Here is a 27,160-nt window from a genome sequence, read left to right as displayed (position 1 = left end):
CAGCTTCAGTAAGCCAGAACTGACACACACCTGACCAGAAGTTCTTCCACACTTGAGGATAAGTGTGGATTGAGAACTGTGTGTATGTACACTCTGGGACAGTTATTCTTCTATCACGTTTCCATGACAGTATGACAAGGCATGTATGTTGTTCACTAGGTTAATAAAACAAGCCTGGGTACTCTGTTCACTTAAATAACTGTACCTTTAACTGATCCCTGAAAATTTTCACCAGTGTTGCCCTGATTTTTTAAAATTCCTTAAGCTTTTTGATGTTTACATTCTTGTAACAAATTTTCTCATACACTTTTTGTAAATAACTTATTGTTTTGCATTCTTTTATGGAGAAGGAGAAATTTGGACTGTTGGTTTGTCTAGTGTCATTGGAGAGGTGGCACTTTCACCCTCCAATCCACTGTCACTTTTGGAAATCTATAAATGCTGGAGCTAGAAAATAAACCTCCCTTTTTTTTACCTTGAGAACACCACTGTGTGCGCATTGTGTTATTTTGAGTCCTATAGTGACACACCAGTTCATATCTTACCACATCCTGGATATCAATGTAATACCAGTTCCTGTGACTGGAAATTATCTACCTCTACACTACTTTGTTCCTGGTAATTAGAATGACCCCTTGTCAGAGCAAATGCTCTTTTTCTGCTGCTTTTTTTCTGTGCTCAGGCAGACACTTGGAGCCTGGGGACTGTCATCTGGGTTTCCAGAGCTGTGCTGTCAGGAGGCTCTGTGCTGTGCAGCCTGACTGCACATTGGCACTGAACCAAGGCCTTCCAGAACTGACAGCCATAGGACAAGATGATGATTTATTCCTACTAATTTCTAGATTACTGCACAGCAGTTTACCTATTTAATTCTTCTATGGGACTGGGGACTGCCGTGGATTTCCAACAGCTGTTCCCAGCCATTGACACTTTGAGGAGGTAATAAAGCTAGCTGCAAATTGACCATTGAATAGCAGGAGGAAAAAAAAAAGGTAGGAAATCAGCTGTCACTGTTGCACAGAAGGAAGCCCAGCATCCTCTGCCCTTAGTGTGAAGCAACAGAACTTTGATTTCCTCCTTCTTTCTAGTGAGTTTGAATTTCTAAACTTCTCATGAGAGTCGTAAATTGTAAATTGAATTTGAACTTCTTAACTCCAGATCTCTAAATTTGTGAAGCAGAAAAGAACTCTTTAGGCATAGACAAGTTCTCTTTCCTGGCACAAAGCACTATTGAATAGGTTATAGATAGGAAGCCAAAAAATTTTGCTTTTAAAACCAAAGTACTTACTATCTGGGCTTTAGCTGTGTATTGCTTCCCAATTCCATTGCCATGGACAAAATGGGTCATTAGGTTTCTTTCTGCATTTTTTTCTTCTTTCTCCTGGGAATTTTTTTATTTCTCATTCTACCTTTTTATTCTTTTTACTTACATGACACCAAACAAAGATGTTTGTGCCTTTTCTTCTCTATATAGCACTGAGGAGAGATGGATTTTGTGTACCTTTTTGTATCTTTTGAATAGACCCTATCCTGCTCATATAAATTGCAAAACTGTTTTGTTGTAGCTTCTGACAACCTCATTAGTTTGTTACCAGAGGCAATTCATTACAAATCTCACAAAAAAAGCAGCCCAAATATCCCTGTGTTGGTGCACCATTGAGAGCCAAAGTAAATGGGAAGAAACTAATCTCCTTAGTTTTTGGGTTTGGTTGGGGTTTTTTTTAAAGTAGGAGATAGTGGAAGAGGTTATATAAGAATTTGAAGAACATATGCATCTTCTGTTCATCCTAGTTCTATATGTTACTTTTAGCTGAATCAGTGCATCCAGTCCTTGAAGACTGCAGGATCTTGTGGCCTGACAGAAAAATATTTCCCTACACATGCAAGTTTTCTTTGTGAATTCTTTCTTGGGGGAAAAAAAATGAAGCAAAGGCCTGAGCGGTGTCTTTTAACAGTGCTGTTGTTTTAAAAGCCAGTTCTTGAGGAAGCCTTGTTGGTGGGATGAATGGGAGTTTAGAAAACAAGCATGTGCTAATCAAACAGGAGTGTGAGGTGGATAGCTGCCTATTTTTACCAGAAATGGTAAGCAAAACATCCAGTTGGGATTTACTGGAATGTTTGATGAGGGATAAAGTGCTGTGCTATCACGTTTCTATCCAGTTTGTGGTGTGACACATTTTCTGACAATCTAACCTAATACTTGCAGTATGATTGCAGGGACATGAGGGAGAAGGTTACAAAAGCAAATTTTACCCTTCTAAAGGTTACATGCCCAAGGCAGTTTCTCCATCACTGTAGAAAGATGCTCCAAATTCCCTCAGTAAGTTTCTGTACAGAGTAACTCAGGACAAGCATCTCCTTCCTTTTCTTCTCTCTTCCTTCCACCTGCCTGGGACAATAGATGAAGAGATTAACCTTCTTAGTTTAAACAGAGCATGGCAAACAGTTCCCAGAACATTAAAGTGACAGAATTGGAAAAAAAACCTATGAAATCTTCATAAATAATAATGAAAAAGGTGAACTGATAATAAAGGCTTCATGCTTGTGACTCTGAAGGCTGCCTTCTGCCCTAATGGGAAAGATAATTTGCAGAAGCTAATTTTCTGGGTCTATTTCCAAAAAAACTCATAAGAGCACTGATTATTTTTGCTGGTAATCTGTCAAACCACAACTGGAGTGAAATAATTACTTTATTTCATGTAGACCATCAAATAGTTTTCTCCACATTAATTCTCAGCCACCAGTGATGCTGGTTACATCTGAATCACTGACCTGGAAAAGCTCTGAAAGTTGCTGCCAATTCCCCAGAGCCATCCAGATTCCTTCCCAGTGTGAGGCAATTGTATGGGAGACCAATTAAAATAGCATCTGTGAATTAAATAAATCTATAAAAAGCATCTATTTTTCTCTACAGTGTGCATGGAAATTAGCAGAGTATTTTAAATAAATGCCTGATGAACAAGTAGACCTCTTGGGGGAGGAGGGGAGTAGATAAATTTCCTGTATCAGCTTGGAATAATGAAAGAGTAAATGATTAATTGTTGAAGGTTCCACTTGGTATAATTTGGGATTTTTGTGGTTAAGATTAATTTCAAATTTTTTACATAGTAAAAAATAAAAATCAAAATAATCTGAATGTCTGAAGAACTAAACTGGCTTTTTAAAATGTCCGTGTTAAATACTTTTTGTATAATTTTTGCCTTTTCCACTTCAATTTGGAGCATCCAAATTCTGTATCTTTTGAGGAAAAAAATTCCTGTTTCTCCACACAGCATTAGAGATCTTGTCATTACTTCCAGTTAAAAGAATGATGAATGGTGTCATTACGGCTTGATAGTAGTTTAGGATGGATTAACCTGCAGTACTAAATCAAAATTCTGCAGACATCTTCAGAGATATAGATTCTTTCTTTCTTTTTCTTGTGGTGATGGTTTTTGATCCTTAGACTATGAGAACTTTCCTAGTTTTCATGTAGACTCATAAATACATGGGTTTGATAATTTAGCATAATTTTACTGCTGCTATATTTTTTATCATCACTAGCCTTGAGTTTTATAGATCTGACCAACTGCTATCCAGAGATAGGTTTTATGTAGTTTGTACCCAAAATGGATTGGCACAGGAAAAAAGGGAGCTTTGACAGGAAAACTAAGCCTGTTCATTCTCCAGAATGTTTTCAAACTAAAATAGGCCTTAATTATGTAAATACTTTTACATAATTAAGTTATACAATAAGTTATACAAAAATTCAACTTTATATCTTGTAGCTCATATCAGTAATAATATAGGAGCAACAAATGCTCAGTATGTCAAAGAATGAGCTTTGATTGTTCTGATGCAGAACTGCAGGCATGGAAATCGACAGTTTGCAGTGATTGGCAAGTCAGGTGGTGAACACAGGTGTGTTTCTGAAGCTCCTGCTTCTCTGTAGTTATTTGTCTTGCAACAGGCATTTGCCAACAAATCCATTTTGATGGTGATCCTCACAACCTCTAATTTTCTTCCCTGCTCTCTTGCCATTTGCCAAAGATGCTTGGCCACTGCTTGCCAAGAGAGAGCAACGCCCTGCAATATGGCCATGTGTGTTATGCACCTACAGCTAAGGCCCAGGCAGGTCTGGAGCAGATTGTCCTACTGCTTTTGGGGACCTCCAGGGCCTGCTGTGTGACAGATTTTCTAGGAGTTTGTCAGTGAACAGATTTGCCACCCACAAAAGTACAGGCTGCTTCATGCATGTCAGGTTACTTAATGTCAGATTTTTTGCTAGACAAGATGAAGGATAAATTAATAGGTTTACCTTGAAAACATAGCTTTGCAAATGTGGAAAACATTATTTTTAAACAACATGCATGTTTCTTTTATGTTAGATTGCAGATGCTCTAGACATTCTTGTGCTCTTAAGCAGATAATTGCACTTGACAAACTTGGAAAGTTTCAAGACATGGCACAGGCAACCTGTCCATTTTCAAGCTATTATTTATGTAGCTCCTCTACCCCCTTATTTGATACTGTTTCTGGGAGTATTGTTCACCAGAAAATATCATTCAGCCTTATAGATAAGAACTGTACTTAGACTATCACATGGCCATTAATCTGCTAATGCTCATCCTTTTGGCAAAATGTGACTTTATCTCTGTTCTTTCCTGTCACATCCCAGTCTCTTTGCTTCCATCCAGCTCTTTAGGGCACTCTCTAACAAGTTCTTAACTTTAACAGACATTGGGTCTTTTTCATGCATCAGAACCCAAAAACTTGACACCTGTTTAGGTACTGATCTGCACTCTTGGAAAGCTTTGCTCAGGAGGAGCACAGTGAGCTGCTTGCAGCCTGGCACTGCCGTGGTGCTCTCTGGAGGTGGGTGTTGGACTCCCAAGGTTGGCAGTGGAGACTGGGAACTGCTGTGTTACTCTCATGGACCTGCATGTGCAAATTTGTGATACTCTCATGGACCCACCTGTGCAGACTTGTGGCTTTCTGTGTGATAAATTGCATCTCTCTCATTCCATCTACCTTGGATGGAATTATCCATGAAAGGCACAAAAATTTTATGCCTTTCTGGCAGAAGATTATGGTACTCCTGATACAGTTGGGGTTTAACATAGAAGCAAAATTGTAATGAAGCTCTTTGTTTTCTGGCCCTAAATCACTACAACCCTGTGTCTACAGTGATCATGCTCTGTGTTGTTTTCCTTGTGTATTTGTACACAGAGAATACTAGAATCAGCTTCTTGGTTATTCTCTTTTTTTTCCACAAGTTGCAGAGAACTGGAAATGTTCCAATGCTCGCTCTCAACAATAGCACCTTTAACCAGTCTCTGTTGGAACAGATTGTATCTCTGGAGTTTATTTGCTTTTTGCAGACATATTCTCAGTTCTTCTCAGGTCTTTGTAGCTACCATTTGAGAAAGAGGGGAAAAAAAAGAAACACATTTTGATTATAGCTATTGATCTTTAATCTTTGCTGCTCAGGTACAGGTATGCCTTGCATACTTCTTGACAGACACTGAAGATTTATGGAGCTTGAAAGAATTAACCCTAAATTCAAGCTCTTGGTATTTTTTTCCTCCTCATTTATGGTTTATTTTATTATTCAATGGATGGACTAAAACTAGCTCCCTCAAACTAGTTCTTAAGAGCACATGTATAGAAATAGACCTATCATCCTATCAATTCAGGGATTAAATCATATTAACATTAATACTTCATAAGCAAAAACATATTCTATGCATGGGTTATGTGTTAGTGCCCTGAATGAAAGGTAATTTTTTGTCCCAAGTTTCAGAACAAATTAAAGCTTGTCCACGCTGTCTGGTTTTGATTGATAGGTATCCAATAGATAGATATTTTTATAGTATTTCTGAAAGAGTTTTTCATAAAGGATTACATATTCTGTAGGGGTTTGCTGCTTTTCCTGCACTATTGCTTGTTATTCCTGACACTTTCTGCACCACGTTTTGCAGAGGGGAGGAGAAAACACCTTGTTTTGTGGAGAGCAGTGAGCAAGCTATGGGTGGTAGCCAGGAAGAGGGGGAATGCATTTATTTTGGCCCTCCTTTCAGCCCTGTCTTTGTCCATTCCCCCTGCATCTTTGGAATCAATAGCAAGGCTCTTGGGTCAGAGCTATCACGAGAGATCTACCTTTGTGGAGTCTAAATAAATTAGATTCATGGTGTGTCATTTCTTGGGCAATAGGGACGCCACAGTTCTACAAATGACTCCTGTTCATTGAACTGCTATCACCCTGAAAGTGAGTCTTTTCTTTCACTCTATTCCTAGTTCTTCTCATGGGACACAGTGATCACTCACTGTTCAAATAATCCATGCATAAAGTTCAAATCTAGACAGATGGATACCAGTATGGATTCAGCTCTCCAGTAACACAAATACCAATATGCTTCCAGTAAAATTTCCTGAATACACAGTCTTCATGAACAATCTTACCTCCATGACTCCTTCATGTATTCCTCAACCTTCATTCCTTCTGCTAGTGGAAAAGTCCTTTTTATGTAGAGAAGTAGTTAAGATGTGCATGTGTTGTTAGACATCCATGGAGCTTGATTAATTAATTCCCATACTATCTGCCATCACTCATTCCAGAAATAAATTTCACACTATCAGCTAAAGGACCCTAAAATAGCAAACAAAATGCTGAAAAATGGAGATAAGGAGAATCTTTCACTCACAAAACTTGTGCTGTGTCAAGTGGACTGTTGTGAGAAATGTGTGTGGCAATTAAGAATTGGTAGAATGTTATACTGCCCAAAGAAAAATATTTTTAATTAGCATTATTCTCCAGTATTTTTTGAAAAGGGCATATTTGAATATTCCAAAATGTTCATACAGTTAAGTGCCTAGGGCCCTGACATGTTTAGAACTGATACTACACTCATATGCAATTTAATCTCTTTCATTTCAAATTATCATTGAGGGATGTCATACTTGTAAAGCCAGCAAGTATGTCTGCTGTGGGGTGTTGAGAAGAAATACATATATTTTATAAAAGTATGTATGTGTGAATGTATGTATATATCTATATATATGTGTGTATGTGTATATATAGACACACTTCATATATAGATATGTGGGTATATATGTATATATTTATTATATTATTATATGAAAGAAATACATAAAATATTTAGCAGGAGCAATAGGAAGCTGGCAGTCATCTTCACAGATGTGATGACAATAAAAGGTACTAAGATTCTTTGCCAGAGGTTTGAGTTATGACAATGGGTACAGATATCTTAGTAGAACTTGGAAAATTCCAGATTTAATGCTATTGTTCCTGTCTAAATTGTTGGAAGATAGAGGTTTGTATGCTAATTACATTTTTATCTTTGTCATTCTCTAATAGTTTAGAAATGCCAATCAGTGATCGCTTCTCAGCTTTTCAACATCTGTTTTTTAAATTAAATCCCTGCATGATTTACAACTCATTCCTCATCAGCTTGTCCTCCAAACTGTCGTCAAAACCAGTTAATTTGTTGCCATGTCTAAATAACTAAAATGGAAGAAAAAAAGGTATAAAGCTTTGTTAATACTGTTTGATATGAACAGGTCTAAAACAAAGCACTACCAAACCTACAAACACTGGCAGTACTGTCTCTTTGCTTTTGATGGCTCTACATCTCAAACCCATTGGTTATTCTTTCTAAGCACTGTACTCTGTAGGCTTAATTTCCTTGTGTAACCCGAACCATTAATCTAAAATATATTAAAATATATTCTTGCAAGATCATGTTTGAGTGATAATGTTGGTCAGCAGAAACTGCAACACCCAGTCTGGTTCATTCCATTTCTTCTTCTCTCAGCCTTTGTGATAGGCTTTGAATAGACACCTTTGAATAGCAAAGGTGTCTTTTCAGGATAGCAGAGGTAGATAGCCATGCTCCAAAATCACAAAAGATTTTGTAAAGAAAGTGTACAACTAACCAGAGTTGAATATATACAAGTATATAGGGAAATGTTGGAATGCTTTGCTTTCAAACACAAAGGCATTTCATCTCTTTGCCTTCTTTAATAGAAATGCTGTGTCTCTGCAAGATAATTTTTCTGTTTGTTTGTTTAACTTCTGCCTGTTGCCAGGGATTTTTTTCAATACCCATTATGTTTGTTTTCAGATTGTATAATATTTCTTTTTGCATTAGGCTGTTCAATTACGGCAGGCACACAGCAGTACAGGAAAACAATAAAGAAATTTTTACAATGTGGGTAAAATATATGAAAAGAAATACTATTTTTCTTTTTAGCAGCCCTTTATTAAGCCAGAATATTCCTCCAGGGAACAGACAAAAGAGATCCTCACAGTGCATTGCAATGCTGGTTTGGTTCATCTTTCATTTTGAACTTGCTGTGGATACAAATTGAAACCTTTCCAAGCAGCCTGGAATCTTTGAAGCCTCCCAAGACCTGAGCCTCCATCTGCAGCTAATTTTGCAGATGATTCATCTCTTGTCTTCAAAGATGATATGGGTGCAAATTATAATCACACTAAGTCATCTCAACTTTTTGAGATCTTCAGCTGAATACATATATGCATCTGTTTTCTTTACAACAGAATGAACCAAAACTTTAACACTTAATCCCCTGAGCTCTCAGAATACTGGGTGCTCTGTAGTTGTGAAAAAGAGTCCAGTCATTTCTGTGCTTTTCCATAACTCTTGATATCTATGCTGAGTGCCAAGCCCATCACAATCACAGTTTGTCCAAGGGTAGAGCATTAGAATTGCATGTTCTAACGCAAAAGAGAATTTCAACAGATGCCCAAATTACAGCCAGAACTGAATCACAGTTCTGAATAATACTGAGCCTACTCAGTGTGCTAGATGGTGAATCTTCGTCTAACACTGGGGAACAGCTGGCTGTTCCTTTGGACCCAGAGAAGCTTCCTTTCACATGAGGAGGAAAAAGGTGTTTGCAGCTTGGTCTGCAGTACACTGCCTTTACCAGCCTTGCCTTTCTACCACCTTTCCAGTTTCCCCTTTGGTATTTAGTGTACCTGCTGCCCCTGCCTCACCTGTGCTCTCAGACATTGGCTAGGCAGAAATATCAGAACAATGCTTATGCAGTTTTAATGCCAAGTTTAGGGTCCATGTCTGCACTTTTAAGAAGGGTGAATCTCCACTGATTTACTTCATTGTAGACAGTGCCTGATCAGACTATTTAAAATGTTCTTTTCATTTTCAGGCTTTACTTGTGTCACCTTTCTGTGTCAACTCTATTACACACCACAGAAGCTCTGAACTCTTACCTCTTCCTTTCATTGTCATTTCATGCAGGGGCTTTCAGGGGATGGACCCACAGGGCAATGGGTCACCACCCCAGCCTTCACCAGGACAGAGCCTGGTCTATCTGACATCTCTCTCTGATTCTGCCAAAGAACAGCTGCTGGTGGATCACTTCATATGACTGTTGAGAAACTCTGAGAGGTGTTTAGTTTCTGTTGTAGGATAGCTTTGACTCTTTCAGGAGCAGAATGTTTTCAGCTTCTTTATGATCCTATGTAATCTTAATTTTACACACTGATCTTTTTTGAAAATTATGTGGATTCCTTCTATGGGATGTTTTTTATTTCCCTTCCTTCTTAGCTTTTCAGCTGCTAAAGATTTCCTTCACCTCAATGCTGCAGACAGCCAGATCCCCTTCAGAGGTCATCAGAGAGTTTCTGGTCCCATTAATCAGGGATAGAGACTCCATATCAAACTGCCCTGTTGATGTTGTTGCCACATTGATGGCAAAATCTTGGCCATTTAAGCAGTCAGGTTGTTGCTTTACCTTGTTTCAGCTCCCATCTTGAGAGAGCCATTTTTATGCCAGATTGTTAACTTACAGTAAATCATCAGAAAGCGGTTGGGACAAAAGAGATTTGCATGGAAACTACAGGATCTGGGTTTGAAATTAATATTTTCTGTACAATCAGCCCTGGCATGCTGGTAATACCTCCGTTTTAGCACCTTGTTCTCAGCTTCAAATAATCCAAAAATCTTTGCACTTCAATTGTATTTGTGTGTACTTTGGTTTTCATATATGCAGAAATATATGTGTTCTATACCTTATGTATGTTAGAGTGTGACAAAATGATTGTTTCTCTTTTAAAAATATCATACAGGAAGTATAGAAATATACTGATTTCACATACCTTGGTAGTTCTGTATAAAACTTACGGCTAGAAAGCACTAGCATGTAGCAGTGAAATCAGAATGCAGAACAGAAGCATTTTGTATTAACTTGTAGATTAAATTGGTTGCATAGCAAATGTATTGCTGAGCTCTACATCTATTTGTGTTTCTGCAGTACAATATAACTTCTTAATTCACGCTGACTCTGAGGAATGCCTCGTTCTACAGGAAAAATGGAGCGCTGGATAGTTAGTCTTGAATAACTGGGTAGTTAGTCTTGAATCTGCTGTTGACATCATTGACTTAAGGGAGGAGACAAAGGACAGGAGAGGGATCAAGGTGCTTTGGGAAGGAACAGAGAAGAGAAAGGGGGCAAAAGTTACTGATCTATTGCTCACTGCAGTTTGTCCCGTATTCTCAGTTATCTCAATTTCTACAGGTCCTGCTGGGTGAGGGGCTCTATTTTGAGTGCATCTGTGTGTGCAAGGGGGCTCAAGGACAGGGAGTGAAATTGGACCAGAGAATGGGCTCATGTGCCTGCAGTGACAGCAAAAGGACCAACTGTGTGTGTGCATCTGTGTAAGACTGGACTACCAGTATGAGAGGCCTGTGAGCTGGGTATCAAGGCAACTGTGAGTCATGGTCAGATAGATGTGAGACCAGGGAGCCTGCAAGTTGGTTTCAGGAGGGTCCCAGAAGCCCACAGCCAGGGAGACTAGAAGATCCATAAGCTAGGAGTGGGATCCATTTGCATGTGAGTGTCTCTTTGTGAAGCAAACAGAAGTTAAAGGATCCAGGGCAAGATGCTGGACAGGCTGAGTGCCAGTCACTGGAGGGATATCTAATGTGCATGGAAGAGTGTTTGTGGGCCAGCAGCTGCACTGGGGCTGCTGAGGTGCTGCAGCTGGGGAGAACAAGGATTGGGGGCAGGCTGGTGGATAGACTGAGGCCAGTTAGATACAGATATGTAGATACACCTGTAAATGTGTGTGTGTGTGTATTTTCCATGAAGAGACTTTAATCCTGTTCAGCCAGAGAGGAAAACAAGAAGCTATTGCTGTTTGTGTGAGTGCTTGGTGTTTCTGTCTGCTGTGAGCTGTATAGCTGGCCATGTGCCTACACATCTGTTGGTCATTTATCTGTGTTTTATGGGCACCAATTTGGCATAGACACTACCTGTGTTTTATGGGCACCTATTTGGGATAGACCCTCAGCCTCACTGCTCATGGAACCTGGGAACATGGAGTGCAGCAGCCTTGCTCTATCTGGCTAGTGCATTTGACAGCTCCTAACATGTTTGTCACAAACCCTATGAATGCTAAAAAGCAAAAAGGTATTCACTATATATTTTTCTATTGTGACTGCTGAGAAATAACAGTAGGTCTTCGCCAAAAAAAAAAATTGCTTAAATTGCTTCAGACCTCCTGCAGCAATAATTTGCTGCACTGTTTGGTGATCACTGAAAGGCTAAGCCAGAAAACAATATTCTGTTCTGTACAGACAAGAACAGACTGGATTTTTTTGAGTGTGTCATAACATCCATTCTGTAACAGGCTGGAAAAATCTGCTGGAAAAAAAATTCTGATGAGGAAGAAAAGTTAGTTGGCTGAAAAAATGTTACTGAACAAACACACACTCCATTTTGAAGCAAGTTCTTGTGCAGATGATAGACTGCCCTCAATTGGTACACTTAACTTCTGCTGACAGAAGTCCTGCTGCAACTTGCTTATAAAACATAGTGACAGAAGGCTCTGAACAGTCTTCCATGTTAACCCTAGTGAGTATGTGATGTAAGCCCACCAAACCAGCATGATGTCATTTGTTCTGCAGTCTCTATTCATCTGTACCTTAGTTCACACAGAGCTCATTTGAGGGAAAAGCTTCCAAACCTCTTACAAAAATCTAGACAGCAGCTCTTGAAATATGGCTGTGAATGTACTTTACAGGGCTCTATTCCATTCACTGGCTTTGTTTTTGTGATCTTGTTGTTTGGTTCCCTTTTGAATAAAAAGAGAAAAACAAATTGAAGTTTCCAAACCATTACAAGATTTAATCACACAAAAAAAAATAATATGTTGCCATCAGAAGATGAACACCTCACAGAGCTCACTTCAGGATTTGACATCTTCTAGACAAGCAGCTGCAACCTTTGAGATGAGCTGCTGTTTATGCCAGATCTGAAGCTCCTCCTCCCTGCTGTCAGTCTAATCAAGCATAAGTAATGTTGCATGGTGTCTTCTGCAGGGGGTGAAGAGTCAGAAAATTGGCTCTTCCTGCACTGGAATACATTTGGTTATGATCTGTTTCGAACCTTATTCATTTTTGGGAATGGGCCGAGTAGCTGTAGGTTAGGCAACAATTTGCTGACAGACTGGCTGTCAGAATAATCTCTAATTATGGTTTTCTTGGTCTGACTGATGTCTCAGCAGCTACTGTCAAGACCAGCCTTAGGTAGACAAATCACTGCTGTTGCACCATTGAAACCATTTCAAGTAACACCACTGTTACACCCACAGCCTCCAAATGATGATACTGAGTGTCAGCAGGGAGGGTGGCTGAGGAGGCAATTTGCATTTAGGAACATTTGGTTGCTGCTTCTCAGGAGAGTCCATTGCTCTACAGACCCAGGCTCCTCCTGAAACCTAAATTCAGTATGTTCACATCAAAATGTTTATTTAGGAACATTTAAATGGTCAGATAACAGCAGCTGGGTTTCTCTTCTACATGTCCAGGGTGTTCTCTCATCTGACATTTCTCATAAAAAATCTTTTCCACTCACCCAATCAAATCTAGATCTAAGCACAATCCCCATCTGTCACAACCTCAAAGCCTGGTGTATCCTCCTTACTCCCCCGTCTCAAAATGGGAAGATCCAACTACATTGTGCCAAAGAATATTTCTCTTTCTTGAGGTGTCCCTTCAGACTGTGGTTTATTATTATTATTATTATTATTATTATTATTATTACTGCAATATCTGCAGGCCTGGCTGTGCTGGGAATTGTAGAAACAAGGATGGTGGCTCTCACCCTTCTAATCTACTGTCAGAGACAAGATGCAGCACACAGGGAAAACAAAAGCCTGGGGTTAAGGTGGGATGAAGAAGTAAAAATTATGTATTTGACGATGCAGTACTTGGCTGTTTATTTGCTAAGCTTTAATACTTTTAATACTCACCAACATATACATAATCTTATGAAGGCATAGGGAAAAAAGGAAATTCACTCAACTGTTATATCTATGAATTTTTGGTAATGTTTCAGAACTGTAAGGACTTTGTGGTGATTCATCAGTATTGCCTGAATTTTTTCCAGGTGTCTCTGATAGGCATTTGCTGAATGATTTTTTATGCTGATGCTTGTATAATTCAGCTCAGAAATATTTTGAGTCTGCTGTTAATCAGATCTGGGGAAAAAAAAAAAAAAAAAGAAAAAAAAAAAAAGAGCAGTATTGCTTGCTTCTAAAATTAATTTAAAGCTTTTTGAATGCCCGGATCACAAATGTTCCATATCTAATTACCCAATGCCCTCTTTCAGTGTGTCATTGTATTACTTTTTTTTTCTCTTTTTAATATTATGGAAATGTAAAATAACTTGACCTTGAATAGATACCTTGTGGGGATTCCTGTAATATATGCAGTGAATTAGATGAATGCCCGTTGATAGCTGAAAGAATTTTAGCTCTTCTATTTGGTAACAGAGCTTTGCACTTCAGAAAAGCAAAGTTTCTGGTGCTCATTCATTGAATTTTTATTAATTTGTAATATGTCAAATGAATAAGTGATCTCTCCTACTTCTGCTGATTAAAAAGTTCCATTAAGAACATAGATGATAAATATATATTATATGAAATGAACTGAGTTATAAATCCAAAATGTAGATGTAATGTAATTAATAAACCCACCTTTTCTTCAACCATCATACTCCATTTTTCTAATGTGTAGACACCTATTGTCAGCTTAATTATTGTAAGGTAAGATCAACCTTAATTAATCAAAAGAGAGTAAGACTGCCTTTGTAATAGTTAATTTTTAAAAAGAAGGGGAATAGATGTATCTATTGTTAACAGAGAAAAGATAAATCCAGATATAAGAAGATATACTAGTAAATTGAATCAGAGTAACCAAGGATGTAGTTGAGGTTTATGCTTCCTTGACACAAAGAGGGATAACTTGCTGTCTTCATATCAGAAATAAATATTCCTGTGTTAGCTGCCAGATGCACCAAGCAGAAAGCTGATTTAATGACTGGTGTGCAAGGGAGGAAGAGGAGAGGGATGCATCCTAAGATTTCAGAAAAATGAGCAGATGTCAAGCTTATTGCCAATTGTTTGAGTTGTCTAATTTCTGTGTAAAATAATTCTGAAATCATAAGCCAAGACCAGCCACCGTCTTAACCAGTTCAAGCAGTCCAGCATCATCAGGGTGTTAGAAGAAATCCAAAGCTTGCTGCTAAACAGCTCAGGTTTTGTTTGAAGTGTGGTGTTTGGGCTATGGTTTTTTCTTAGATGGATTCAGACTACATTGATCCAGGGTCTGTTTCCTGTGAGTGAGCACTTTTAGGAAGTCATTAATTAAGCTACAAGCTGAGTTCATTCCTCCCTGTAGAGGCACATTGGCTGCTGCTTTGGCTTTTGTGAGATCCATTGGGATCTTAGGACTTGCACCCCATGCGTTTGAAGTTCCTGCTTATTCCCACATGAATTCTCTGCATAGGGAGAAGCAGGATCCACAAACTATGGCAAGCCTTGGAAGAGAAGGCCAATGCTGGCAGCACCTTCATCCAAAAGCCAAATGAAGTCCTTTACCTGCTTGATTTGATAGCCTGGGCAAAGGAAAAGTAAATTCTGCAAAGGGCTCCAGCACTGCCTCTGCTCACACCTCATTATTCCCATGTTCTGTCTGGGAGATGAGGTAGGACTGGCAATGTCATCTTTGTGTCCCTGCCTCACTCAAGTGTGGTATGCTATATAAGGACTTTGGAAATGACACATCTAGAAACAAATTCCACATCTAGAAACAAATCAGTTTTAAATTGAAGATTGGTGAGAAAGATCTAATTTTCCCTTTTTCAGTGTGTGTATGTATATTTGGGGGAAGGGGATAAGAAGGGGTGAGTAAATTCAGACCTGAATGTGGTGGGATTTTTGGGTTGCAGGTATTTGTATGTTGGTGTTGCAGCCCTCATTTACTCTCACCACAAATCTGGCTGATTCTCTTTTCCTCAGAGTGGAGCTTGATTTATTTTATTTATTATTTTTCCACACAGCTTTAGTGCAGTGTTTTTGTGGCATTTATGCAAATTATATGTCACACCACCACATATTTTCCACATAATTTGATTTGACCTTTAAAACTAATAAGAGAATTATCATTTTTATGGGTAATTTGTGTTTCATGGTACGAGACAGCAGGACAGGGACTGATGGGAAGAACATCAGGATGCAGGAGTCATGTTGTAGGATGGAGGGCCATAAGTAGGTATCCAATATACAACTGTGGCTGCCGTGAGCTCCTAAAGAGTAGATTAGAAGATACATTGTGGAATAAACTTCCCAGGGGGGAATTTTCTTTCCAATAACCTTCAGTGAGCTCTGGGCTAGCCATTGTTCTTCTGGCTCATTATTGTTTATAATACCTACATTGATATCTTATAAAATATATACATGGATGTGGCTATGTATGTATTTTAGGTAATGCAATACAGGATATTCATCTTTCCATACAAATGTTGATGGCTTATATGTCACGATACATGTGCATGTCTAATCCCACTTAATCACAACTGCTGTATTTTCCTTAGTTAATCAATTCTGCTGGTTAATAATACACTGTGTAATTTTTCACTTATTTTTGATGCTGCTATAGTCAACTTTTCTATGCATCCACGTGCTAAACTACTTTGAAAGGTAAAATGCTAAAAGCAAACAGTATTATCTATATATTGGCTATAGAACAAATGTGATTGCTAATAGGCCTATTAGCAGCACTGTAATACTCTCCTTTCAACCTCCTTCTCCCTCAGAAAGACCTCTGGAAAGTTCAAAGTGTCAAGAAAATTGTTGCAGAACTGTGATAAGGCATGACATTCAAGCAGTGAAGACTTCCATAACACTGGCTAAACGCTTTATTAATCTAAGATGTGTCAGTAAGATTTTCTGTGTGCTTGGGATGATGCCTGGCAGGGTTAGGGAGGCAGAGTATTGTTGGGAAGAGGGAGGCAGAGTATTGTTCTCCTGACAGAAAATTAGTATTTTATGTGTACTCATCTGGGCTGGGAAGTCCCTGTATACAGAGCCCTAGGATGTGATGGGAGGGCTCCCAAATGGAATAATGTACACCAGTATTTTGATCACACTTAGCACTTCCCAGCTTCCCTCATTCCTTTTATATATTTTGTCCTCTTATTGTTTGATTAGTCATCAACAATTTTGTTGTGTTTTGTTCCCTTTTTGCCCTTTCCCTGTTCTTCAGTTCCTCTCTAGACTTCTTTCTAACTGGTGTTTGCTTGTACTGCCACATTTTGGGTGGGTGGTTCTGTGTCCCACCACAGCAGAGCCATGTGGAACTTCAAGTATTGGAACATGAAGTTCTGCTCTATGCTTATCATGCAGTGAAAACCAACCTTACAGTGTTAGTGTCAGATCAGAAATCAAACTAAATAAAAAATCACAAGGCATTTTTGGCATAACCTGATTAATTTTGCAGTTACATAAGACCTGTGAGTATCCTGTAAATACTTTTCTCACCTTGAAAAGAAGATTACACCTGTTCCTCCTCATCTTGCAATGCATTTGGTTCTTTTCCCGTGTTCTGCTTCTTTCCTTTTCTGAGCATGCTTTTTCCTTTTCCTTGACACAGCAATATCTTGAGGCTTTTCTTCACATAAGAAATGTAACAAAAAATATGAAAACCATCTGACTGGAACACAGAGGTACCCAGAAACTTCATGCCAAATTCCAGTTTTTTCAAGACAAATTACAAAAATGCTAAAATCTTGGTAACTATAGCAGCACAAACACCACCACTACAATATGCCGCAACAGATTGTTCATATGTCATTATTTTTCCAAAGTTCCTTGGCAAACGTTTCCATCAGTAAACAAGTCAAGTGAAAGAATTGTAAAATGGCCAGCAAACCACTCAGATCTTCTCTAGGTAGTGAAATAAAATTCTGCTACTTATCACTATTATTGTGTTCCTCAGCCCCTCCTTTCACCTGTGCTGACAGACTGCAGTTGTCTTTGTTTCTGCCTTCCCAGCAAGGCTTTTGCCTGTCATGTCACCATCTTCTTTATACTGCAAGTTTATCAAAGTAATGTCATGTCTAAATGTTGGGTCACATTCTCACCTGGGGAGAAAACGTACACAGATCCATTAACTTTGTCAGAAAAAATGACAAATTGCATGAACTGCTGAGCTGGCACTGCATGTTGTATGTAGCATGGCAAGCATCAGTGGAACTGAAAAAAACATTAACAGTGCCAGTTCACTAACAAAATGATGATTCGTTTTTTTCCCATTATCTATTTTTCTTTGCTGCTTAATGTGCTGGTATCATCAGAATTTACTGTTCAAAGAAATGCCTGGGGTAGGGGCCAGTTTATGCTGCGTCTTAATGATGTGCAAATGCTAAAGGTTTGGGAGTTCTTAATTGATTATTACTGGAATAATCTCTTGAAGCCTAAAAATATGTATTTCTACCATGCTAGTACATATGGCATTTGTAAAACTGGAGTTGGAATATTGGTGAGTTTATGGAAAAAGTAATCTGATTAACCAACATTTAAAACTGTCTTCCTGGTTAGAAATGGAGGGGATTTTGCCTTTTATAACTACCTAAAATTTGAATATTCCTTAAAGCTATATAAAATTACAGTAAATTGCACTGGAACATTTTTCTCTTCATGTATTGAAATAACCTGGAAAACTGCTATATTCACTGAAACCAGCAAAAGCTTTGTCGTGAGCTTTGAAAAGAATGAATTTAACTTCCAACTCTTAATGGTTTCACTTAGCACATAAAAAGATGTTCTAGCTGTGCTTTGACTTTGGCATTGTCTGGAGTTCAAAGTGGCAGGGATGAGTGAAAAAAATTATATAAGAGAAAGAAATATTTCATCAAACACCCAGTGAGATTTAAAAAACCTGAGAGATAAATGTTTAAATGTATATTTTACTGATGAAAGGAAAAGGAGATATAAGTAGACACAGATGCAAAATATTACGGATGTATCAATAGCATGTATCTTTAATAATAGAAAAAAAATTTAAAACATCAACATTATGGAGGTCATATGGAAGAAAGGAAGGAGGAATTTTTTTATTTTTCTGGGCATGTGAGAAAATGAGAAAAGTCCAAGATATTAGCTATGTTTAATCAAAATGTATAAGGATGACTTAGGACAGGGACTGGAGCACAACAGCCCTTGCTTCTTCTTTAGGGCCTCCTCAGTCCTGAATTCTCCTTTCACGCCCCTTCTTGGGATGGGGCAATGAGTGCCTGTGGAGCTGACTGCCAGACGAGAAAAGCTTTTAGATTTGGGAGGGTTGCATCCCTTTCCCTCCCAATCCCAAAGTAGAAATGGAGTTAGTGTTCCATTGCTCAGGAGGTGGTCTTTTGGATATACTGCAGTGTTAAGGAAGTGGGCAGTCTTGCTGAGAAACAGATCTTGTGAAGCCCAGCTGCAGTTTGTACAGGGCATGGGTAACTGGGCATTCTCATAAGTCATGATGTGTATCAAGTTGTGTGCTAAAAGAAAATGTATTTTATTTCCCTTCTCTGAAAGATATGTTATTTACTCCAGAGTTGACTTTAGCTCTGTCCCTTGAATCAAAAGAGTGAGGGGGCTTGAGGGGCCTCTGTTGTTCCCACTTGGCTGGCCACAGTGTTTTATCATAGCAGTAGCATAAGCAAAAGAAACCATTAAGCACAAGTCCTAGGTTGTCCCCTGATCAATTTTTAGCAATTTAACACATTCATCACTTACTTTTATGCCATCCATCCTTGACTTAGCAAATGTAACGGACTGCTCAGCCAGGGCTTTCTATCAAAGCTTTCAGAAAGCTCCATCCATCCATCCATCCATCCATCCATCCATCCATCCATCCATCCATACATCCATCCATCCATCCATCCCTTTCTGTGTTTATTTCTCTGAGTGCCCTTTCGCAGTGCTCATTTCTCTCCATGCAGCATCACAAAAGCTGTGCTAGGTGAGCTGAACTCTGGGTTGCTTAACTGCTTTCATGACCTCAGATTCCTGCCGTCACTAGCCTGAGTTGATTGTGACAACATGAGCAACAGGACTTTAACCCTAACTTTTCTTCAAGGACCCTTCACAATTCACACCTAATTCCCATAGCAAAATAGAGTTGAACAGCCTGGCTTGCCCTCTTTCCAGCATTTATTCCTGTGTATGAAAGCAGTGAGTTCCCAACAGGTTTAAAAAGGCAAGAGTACAATACCAACCCATGTGTGACCTTCTGTTGTTGATTTATTCGCATCACCCAACAGGTGCCTCATACAGAGTTCAAACTAATAAATGCTGAAAGACAAAACTGACAACCTTACAGCGAAATGTTGTCAGGGACAACTTCTAATCCTTTCTGTTTTTATAGCAGTGAAAAGATGAGAGGAGAAAAAAAGAATAGGGAAAAGGAGGGGATGGGAGACAAAGAATAAAATTCTGAAAAAGTTAGTGCCCCAGAGAGCTGCATAATGATTAACAGTTCTTTTTTCAAATTGTGATTCCTTTTCAGTCCTGGATGACAATAGAACCATAACTTCATCAAAATTACTTTGAATAGCCTCATTAATGACACACAGTCTTGGTTTGTCCCTGCCTCAATGTCTGATAATATTTTCATACCTCCTATTGAATGTATGTTTAGCTTTGTCCTCCTCATTTGCACAATGCATTCATACATATCAGATAATCTTCTTTTGTTGTTTGATGTTCAACAATTCAATGTGATGTTAGCAATACAGGGGAGGGGGTAAAAAAGGAGGAGGATAAGAAGAGGGTTTCTTTTCAGTTCAAGCCAGCTAAACAATGGAAAGGGAAGTGTATTATATGATCTGTAGAAAGCAGCCTTGTTCATTCAACTCTAGCTGCAGAGAGTATTTAGAAAGCACAGACCTTAAATATGATTTATTGAAGTACAATATTGCCTTCATTGCACATATTAGAGGCATTTTCTTCTAGAATAGCTGATTAACAGAAGAAGCTCCCTTAAGAACAGCTGCACAGAGTATTCCTGTCAAGCCTCTACCTTGTACAAATATTTTTAATTAATAGATGCCTTCATCAAATACAAGAAAAAATTAAGCACTAACACTCACCAGAGACCCTGCTATTAGAGTGATTATTTTAGATTTAGTTTCATTTGCAGATGTCATTAATTTATTTTTAATAGATCACTAATTTAGTTTTGTCTATTTCTTGTTCAGTTTTGTAGATATTAGCAGGCTGTGCTTCCTTCAAAGCTTTCCCCTCCCTCTTCCTCCAGGCTCTGTACTCTCCACAGTGCATCTGTGTTTAAATTAGCTGGACTGCTGCAGGCTGAGATAGCGATTAATCTGCACATCTGCCACAAGAGAGAAGTTAACAGTCTAGCTGAGGGACTCAAAGCAAAAAACAGCATTACCACTGCAAGTCATCTGTTCAGTTTGGCAAAGCAGTAGTTGTGTCACACAGGAGCAGGCTGCCCTTGAAGTATCTTGTGTTTGAGTGAGTGGCAGTGGTGTTGTTGTGCAGTACATAAACCTCTTTTTGTCAGCTTGCATTAAGCACAGAATTGACTTGTAAGACATTTGTACTTGGGGAGAGAGGGATGAGCAATGTCCTGCCTGTAACAAAGGAAACATCAATGCCACAGCACAGAGCTGAGATACTAGACCTGGTTTATTGGAAAACTACAGCAGCCTGTTCAAATTCCTCTATTGCTGCAGCTCAGCTACTTGTGCTTCATAGGTGCTCAGATTCAGGGTGTCTGTGCAAATGGACAGGATGAGGTGAGTCCCAGAGCAACGTGTCCAACAGCTGCCTGTTCCCAGGAGCTCAAACAACCCTTTTCTTGGTGTCAGTCTCAGCAGTTTTAGGCTTGTGCACACAAGAGCACTTCATTGCTATGAACAGTCTAAGAAAGTTGGGGCTGTACAACCTCGAGAAGAGAAAGTTGTGTGGAGACCTCAGAGTAGCCTTTGAGTGTTTGAAGGAAGTCTAAAAATCAGCCAGAGAGCAACTCCACAAGAACTGTATGGGATAAAGTTCAAACTGAAAGGGGAGATACTGGTTAGATACACAGAAGAAATTCTTTACTGTAGGGATGTTGAGACGCTGGAACAGATTTTCAGTGTTCAAGGTCAGGTTGGATGGAGCTCTGAGCCACCTGGCCTAGTGGAAAGTGTCCCTTCTCACAGCAAGGGATTGGAACTAGATGGCCTTTAAGGTCCCTTCCAACTTAGACCATTCTGTGATTCTATGTTTCTACAAATATGGTGTCCAGGATAGTAAGAGATGGAGATAAATATTCTTTACCCTTTTAGACTAATATGAGGAGTGAAGAAATAGAAAGTTTCTTTGCCTTGGTTTTGATCTGACAATTCTGATTCAGAGGGATGGCATGCCTTTTGTTTTTTTTTCACTCACACAGGAAATTTAAGAAAGAGCTATGAGATGAATATAGACCTTCTTTGTCCTAATTCTTTGTTGTTTTATTACACATGAGTGGCATTTCCTAAAGGGCAGTGCCATAGTCTGGTCACCTCTGCTCCATTGCAGTCAATATCACTTTATCACTGACTTTAGAAAAAGCTGAGTACACACTTGTTCTAAAGTGAGTACATGGTCAACCACAACAAGACAAGAAACTGCTGACTTTATGTTGGTTGAGTGAATATGCTTCTCCAGCAGTGTGTCAGTTTCTAACTGAGGATATATCTAGATTTAATTTTAATCGGATCTCTCCTAAATGGAATTAAAGAGTGTTGGTTGTAGTGGGAACCATGGAACTTCTATCTTCTGCAAACATTTTTGTTTTACTTCTGTGGGGATAATTTTGACTTGTACCATTCTTAGGCTGAATATGCAACCTGTAAGATTTAAGTGTTTTTCCTTGTCAGTTTGCTGTCTCAGTCAGGAAACTGAAAATGTTCATTCATAAACTTTTCCAGTAAGTGACTGGATGGAGACAGGTATTCAGAATTTTTAGACATGCTATTAGTAAGCACATCATAGTAAAAAAAGACAAATATTAATGAAATAGAAGAAGGAAATTATGATTATTGTCTCCAACCTCAAGATAATACTGGATATTTTTTCTGTCATGTGTGTGATTTACTTTTTACTTCCATACATTTTTCTCTTTTTCTTTTAAGTATATGAAAGGTTTGGGTTTTTTTAATATTAGTATCATTACACAAAGTATTACTTGCTTAAAGAAATCTTTATCAACATACTCCATTTAGAAAAACAGGATGTTTTCTCCAGCTGTGTTGTTACTTCTGTAAATGATTCCTCCACAATAAATATTTGTCCTGTCCTGAAGAGTGTAAAAACAGAGATGGTTCCCCTGTTTAAGGAAGGATAACTGTTTTATGAGATTAACCTAACTGGGTGATCTGTGGGATCTTCCTGCATTCTAAATTACCTCTTTCCTATGATAGCTGTTATTATCTCTTTCACAAAGACCCTCTGCTACACAATTTCTGTAATAACCTATGCAATCTTCATCCATTTAGGTATTGCCAAAGATCTACTGGGTTGTGGCACCACGAGAATCTTCCAAGACCATTTTTTTATCTAGGAATGAGATTCCTGTGGTTTGCCAGTCATTTATCAAGTACATCTAGAGAAAAATCCACTAATTGCAACCTAATCTTACCAACACCACTACAATGAGCATAGGGATAAGTGTGCAGACATGAAACCAAAGCATAGTTGCCCCTTTTGTGTCCTTTAAGTCAGCTCCAGTGACATTGGGATGTTGATCATGATGAGGAGCTCAAGGAATGCAGTCTGTACATCCCCTACATCAGCAACTGTGAAAGATTTCCCAATAGAAAGCTTATTGCTGGGCAGGGCTGTGAGTGACTGCAGAAACTCAGGAGCTCTGGGTGTGAGGAGCACTGCCTTAAAGACTTTGATAGAGGATGAGATGTTCAGTCCATATCTAGAAATGTGGTGCTAAGTCTGCTGACTTGCAGGCCAGCGGGTCTCACTAGCTTCAACTCAGAAGCATAGAAAGTTACAATATTCTGAAGCAGATGGGAATTTGGTAAAAAGGGATGGAGACTCCAGGGAAGAATTGCAAGTTCTAGTGGAAGTGATATGAAAGCAAATTAAAGTAAGAATAAAAGGTTTGACAGCTCCATTATGAATGCATTAGCTGTAAATATGAAATGCAGCCTGCTTAGCAGAAGCTGTGGATAGTGTCCATCAAGGCTGGAATGAAAAGGTACTAATATTGATAGAGATTTTGGGAATATTTCACAGTGACCTTTCCAATACACTTATAGGAAAGGATGTTACTTTTCTCTACTGCTAATGGTACAAGTTATTTTTGGCTGCTAAGGATTTTACGTTTCATCTAGATGCCAAGCTAACCTTGGAGTGTGTTAAGGAGACCTGACTGTAGTTGTTCTTCTGTGGGTGATAACTCAGCTTCTGAGGAGACACTGTCAGTCTCTCTATCAGTCCCACATGGAGATGAGTGTCTGTGAAGAAGCTGTGTGTGCAGCTTCAACAGAACCCAGAAATCTGGACAATTCCCATCATCCTGGCTATGGAAAACTCTTCTGTTTAAATAAATAAAGTCCTACAAGAAAGAGCACATTGTATGCAAGATAATCTATCTCCTGTATGCAAGATAATGAGACCATAGATTTTAAGAGTTGCTGAGAGTCTGAAAAGAACTTGGTTCTTAGCAGAGAGGGTGTTGATGTTTGCTTGGTGAGTCCCCACCGTATAAACAATAAAATTTGCCTTAGGCTGCAAACTGTGTCAAGTACTAGGCCAGGAACAATTTTCCTGTGGTTGTTCACCTCACAGATATACTGCTCTTTAATATATTCTGCCGTATAAATGTGGGCTACATATTTTTCCAGAAAAAAAACCCCTGGTCATTGTTTTCCTTTTTATGCTACACAAAAACACTTGCCCTTTGATTACTGCAGATTACTAACCTGTTCACAAAAAATACACCACAGTAAACACAAGATTGCATTCATTTGCACAAGAAATGTGAGTTTCTTATTCACTCTCCTGTGTCCAAGTGTTGTTGCAGGATGAAGTGTCAGGGTGGATGGAACCAAAAAGACCTCAGGAGTATTGTGCCTGTAATCACTGTCATATCCCTGCTGTTCTGCGTGTTCTTGCTCTCCAGCATGTGAATGTACTCATCATCGTCCTCACAGTCTTTGGCAAGTTTGGGACGTTGGACTCTGGTGAGACTCCACACAAGGATATTCTACAAAATCATCATCTCTCTCTTCCTCTGATTCTGAGCTCATGCTCATGTTTGACTTCTGCCATGTCAAAAAAGAACTCTTCCCAACACTGAGGGAAAAGACAAGATGAGGATTTGATACCCTGTGGACTCTCTCCAAAGTAAGTAACTGTAGATTTTTATTTTCTGTCTTAACAGAACCTTTTGCTTAACCATCATTGCCCTCTTTCCCTGGAAGCCCAGTTTTGTAAGCCAGGCAACTGCAGACTGAGAAATAGTGTGTAAAGGGAAATAGGGAACAGCAGAAAATGTATTTGACACATTTAACTTTTCCTTTCTCTTTAACTTTTCCCTTCTCTTTAACTTTAGCAGTGGTGTTTTGCCAAGCATATTCGTTTAGAATGATTACCTGGGCAACTCTGAGCTATAAATTCCTTTCAACATCTGTTCAGAAGAGTTAATAATTTATTTGATGTGTTAGTTGTGTGAAAGTGTTTCTGTTCTCTTAATGGCTGAGCCATAAACATTTTTATCAGGATTCTTCATTTTATCCTAGAATAGTTAATATGAAACTATTTTTCTATGTAGATTGGGAATTTCATTCTGAAAATGCTGATTTATTGTAAATCTTTAAGTCCATTATAGACTAGAAGTGTTCAAAATTATTCTTGATGAACTACTGAACTAAATTTTTTTCCTTCTGTTCCTGAACTGATCAGCTTTCCTATGAATGCATTAATTACTCAAAAACTTCTAATATTTCCCACTTCAGAAAAAAAGGAATTGTTATAAAGGCTTTTTATAAATCCCCTGCTACTGGTTCATTACATATCTGGTAATTTTTTCAGGCATTTGATTTGTCTGCTTACTCAAGTCTTCTGTTTCTACACTATAATTAGATAATTTAGTCTTCAAATGAGAAAATCACCAAAAATATCTAACCCATAATGACTTGCAATATTACTTTACAACATGAATAATTATTCACTGACTATTTGCAAAGTATTTAGGATTCATAAACATCTTCAGGGCAAAAAACATTTGTCATGCAGATACGCATATGCAGTCGTTAATAATAAGCCACAAGTAATAACTGAAAGAGCTGACAGTGCTTATGACAAAATTATTCACTATTTTTTGTGGTATTCAGCCGAGTCTGCCTAGGCTTTATAAATAACTGCTGACTTAGAGATTCTGAAGGCCAGGCAGAACTACTGGGTCATTTTTTTTTATTTCCTAGGTAATATTGATATTCTTCCCTAGTTGTGCTGGATGATGATTATATCCATGTGCATTTATTGTTTTAATTCTGCTGAATGTAGATAGACTGAAAAGTTTTAAATAAAATTTTAAATAAATAATCTGGCATAGTAGTTGATGAGGCCTAATAAGAAAAATGAATGTTTAGTACAGCAGTCACATATTTAAATAGTGCAGCACTCAAGTCATAGTTAAAATATTTTCCATGTACAAGGTAGAATGGTTTAGAGATTTTCTTATTCCTTCTTTTTGCAAAATCGTGTAGAATCCTGATGGGAAATAGATTGCAGAGAGCAGTGACAGTCATTTCTCTGTAGCAAATGCGGTTGTTAATGGAAAGAAATGCAAGACAGCCATCTGTTGGCTCATGCAGAAACCTGTTTGGCTCCCAGTCCCAGGGCAGGCTGCCTGCAGCCCAGGCAAGAATGAGTACAGTGCTCCCTGCGAGGGCAGGTGGTGTTTGTGCCCAGCTTCAATTCAGGCTGAGCACCAGTGCACTGAGAGGGAAATGTATGCCTGTGAAAATGGGTCCTGGGAGCGCTGCAGACACCTGGGACGCAGGCAGGGCTCTGCCATCAGCACCTTACTGGTTGGACAGAGCATTTCTGCATGTTTTCCCTGATAATTGGTCTCTTCCAGCCAGGTCTCATAAGCTCTTGATGATTTATATCACACCCAAGATAGCTCAGCTACCTTTGAAGGCATAAAATCAGCAAGATGGCTTCTGTGGTAGTGTTGGAAACAGAAAAGTTTTAATAAAAGGCAAAATAACAAAACCTCTTACAGAGAGAAACCGAGCCAGGTGCAAGAAGTTCTTGCCCCTGGTAAAACACCTCACAAAAGCCATTAGTTTCTTTGTTCTCTTCTTTTTCCAGTAAATTGCTTAGGCTGGATTTTTTACCTCCTGTCCAATTAGCTATCCTTAAGTTTAAAGTGAAGTCCCCCAAGTCCTATGAAGAGTCTTTTTACCTAATCAAAAAACCCCAAAAACTTCTAAGATTTTTTCCTTTTTAAAAAGACAAAAGATAGTTTTGTCACTCCACCAATAAAAAGCACATTCCTGTATTTCCCAAGCAGCAATTGTGTGCTGCAGGACGATGTAGCCAGGTGCTATCAAGGGTGATGGACTCAGCACTGATGCACTTCCTGAGGAGAGCAAATGCACAGCTGATCTCTAAATGTGTGACAGTGTAGAACTGGAGATTTGTTTCTCCTGGGCTTGTGGGACACCTTCATATCTACATTGCAAAGAGCACACAGGTGAAGGTAATAATTTATCTTTAAATACTCAGGGTTCTGCTAAATTTGAATTAGGTATCTTGGATCTTTAT

The 27,160-nt window shown here is 38.7% G+C and overlaps 1 protein-coding gene across 1 annotated transcript in view; it reads left to right on the top strand.

Moving 5' to 3' along the window:
- Positions 1-27,160, top strand: part of SPTLC3 (serine palmitoyltransferase long chain base subunit 3) — a 160,139-nt gene that overhangs the window by 33,506 nt on the left and 99,473 nt on the right. Inside the window, exon 4 of the mRNA XM_026794488.2 lies at positions 24,397-24,730. The gene's annotated coding sequence lies outside the window, so the exon portion shown is untranslated. The remainder of the gene's footprint in view (positions 1-24,396; positions 24,731-27,160) is intronic.

This window comes from Zonotrichia albicollis, chromosome 3, assembly GCF_047830755.1.
Source record: "Zonotrichia albicollis isolate bZonAlb1 chromosome 3, bZonAlb1.hap1, whole genome shotgun sequence".
NCBI classification, from domain to species: domain Eukaryota; kingdom Metazoa; phylum Chordata; class Aves; order Passeriformes; family Passerellidae; genus Zonotrichia; species Zonotrichia albicollis.
This window is presented reverse-complemented; position numbering and strand designations above follow the sequence as displayed.